This window comes from Vespula pensylvanica, chromosome 22 (assembly GCF_014466175.1).
Source record: "Vespula pensylvanica isolate Volc-1 chromosome 22, ASM1446617v1, whole genome shotgun sequence".
NCBI classification, from domain to species: domain Eukaryota; kingdom Metazoa; phylum Arthropoda; class Insecta; order Hymenoptera; family Vespidae; genus Vespula; species Vespula pensylvanica.
In genome coordinates, this window is record NC_057706.1 from 1552297 (window position 1) to 1554796 (window position 2500).

A 2500-nucleotide genomic window follows, 5' to 3' on the forward strand; every position below is an offset into this window, starting at 1 on the left:
CATAAATGAACAAGTGTTGACAAAGGGGATTTTAGACGAATAAATTGTATAATAATAATTAATATATTTCGAGGAGAAAGAGATGGAGACGTTTGCGGCCCGTTATAAAGGCAAAGATTTTTTTCGTACTTCGATGGAGAGCGAAAAGAAATTTTTTTTCGGGGTGCTCGCAGTTTTATGCGAACGCGAATTTAAATATATCGTCGTGTTCGACGCTACCGGAGGAGGGGAAGGAGATCTTTTACCTACGGGCCCACCGTCTCCTTGCGTTATTTATTAGCGTAAATATTTAAAGATAGTAAAGAGAGTGAGATTGAGAGATATTATATATATAGAGAGAGAAGAGAGAGAGAGAGAGAGGGAAAGAGAGAGAGAGAGAGGAGAGAGGAAATAAATAAATTAAAGAGAGAAAAAAAAAGAAGGAAAAAACGAGGATTAAAAAGTGATTTATTAAATAAATAAATAAGGAATGAAGGAAGGAAGAAAAGAAAGAAAGAAAGAAAGAAAGAAAGAAAGAAAGAATGAATGAATGAAAGAGAAACTAAAGAACATAATTGCAAGAAAGTGCCAAGAAAGTGAATAGAAGGAAATAAAAAAAAAAGTAAAAAGCAAGAAAAAAAATACATGGTATCATCGGCAGAACATAATGTTATATATCATACAACAACAATAATCACAATAATACGAGCACATCGATGAACAGGAATATAAAACGGAAAGAAATTAAATACACACCCGTAGGAACACATAACGCGCGCTATCTCATGTGACATTTAATATTTGAGGACAGTAGCAAGACATAAGGAAAAAGAGGAAGAAAAAAAAAAAAGAAAATTAAGGAGTGGAAGAAGACGAAAAAGATATATATACATTTTTACTCACTCTCTATACGCAAAAGCAAAAAAAAAAGAAAAAAAAAGGGAAAAAGATGAGAAGAAAAACCCCGAGAAAAAGTATTACACAAAAAAGGGATATAATAAACCAGACAGTGGGCTGTATATCAACTACAAACGGGCTATTGCTTGCTGATCGAACGAGATATGAACAACGGGGTGGTGATAAGGGGGGAAGGGTGGGTTATGGAAAGAAAAGGGAATGAGAGAGGGAGAAAGAAGGAAATGAAATGAAACGAGAAATGAAAAGCGAAGGAAAAAGAGAAAACGAAAAAAAAATGTAAAAAAAAAAGAAAAAAAAAAAACAGAAAAACAGAATAAGAAAAAGCAAGAAATATTTTACGCTATTATTGTAAGAACATTCGAACGCTCCTTTTTCACGGAAATCAACTAGAGATTATAATCAAAAGTATAGGCTCTCACGTATATAAGGAACCTATCGGCAATTTATTCGAAATTTTCAGTGTCAAGGACTAAATGAAAGAGTAAAGTTTTTAGGGGGGAGGGAAGGGTGGGATATGGGAGGGGGGAGGGGAGGGTCCACAAGAGAAAAAACTAAGGAAGGAATAAAATCGGAGAAATATGAATCGGAAAGGGAAAAAAGAGAGAGAGAGAGAGACAAGAAAAGTAAAGAACAAAGAAACGAAATTAAACGCACACAGGCGTATATAATTATATATAAAGGAATCATTTTTTAAAAGAATAAATAAACAATGAGAATACCACGCATGCATCGCTCTTTTCACGAATTTACGTTGTTCAGAGATTTATTATCATCATAAAAATTCTGCGGACACCAAGGAGAGGAGATTTGTTTTTTTTTTTTTCACCCCCTTTAAAATGCAACAACGGGCGTATTGTACAAAACTTCACCTCCCTTTTTCGAATTTTCTAACGTCTGAACGATTACGATTTACGAATTACGATTTACGAATTACAATTTACGAATTACGAATTTACGAATTTACGAATTTACGATTTACGATTTACGATTTACGATTTACGATACGTAAAAGCGCGCGCTCATTCACCTTTCGCTCGTCAATAATTGTCCATCGAGAGAGATCTATCATCGGATTCTTGATGATAGCTTATACATTCTTTCAATTTTTTTTTTTTTTTTTTTTTTTCTTTTGTGGGAGAAATTTTCAACGAAAGGAAATAGAGAAAAAAAGAAAGAAAAAGAATATTCATTCGTATTTAAAATGGAGAGAGTAAGAGAAAGAGAGACGAAAGAAGAAAGGAAGGAAGGAAAAGGAAAAGAGGAAGAATAAAAAGAAGGGTATCTCAAAAGAATTCATTGATCGCTCATCACACAGTTCTCTGAAAGTACACGCGCCGTATACACGCACAAATACATATACACATACACATAAAGAGAGAGAAAGAGAGAGCATTGAGAAACATTGATAATTGAGAATTAATTTGACAAACTATAAAAAAACGGAAGAAAGTAAATTTGAAGTAAAGTAAAGAAAAAGAGAAAAGAAAATATACAAAAAAAAAAAAAAAAAAAGAAAGGAAACGAAGAAGAAAAAATAAAGAAATTTGAGATAACAACAGACACGCAGATACCAACAGATAAGATCATCCATCATCTTGCGTCT

The 2500-nt window shown here is 33.1% G+C and overlaps 1 protein-coding gene across 7 annotated transcripts in view; it reads left to right on the forward strand.

The window, feature by feature from the left end:
• LOC122636604 (insulin-like growth factor 2 mRNA-binding protein 1) overlaps positions 1-2500 on the forward strand; it is a 121656-nt gene that overhangs the window by 117421 nt on the left and 1735 nt on the right. The window lies entirely within an intron of this gene.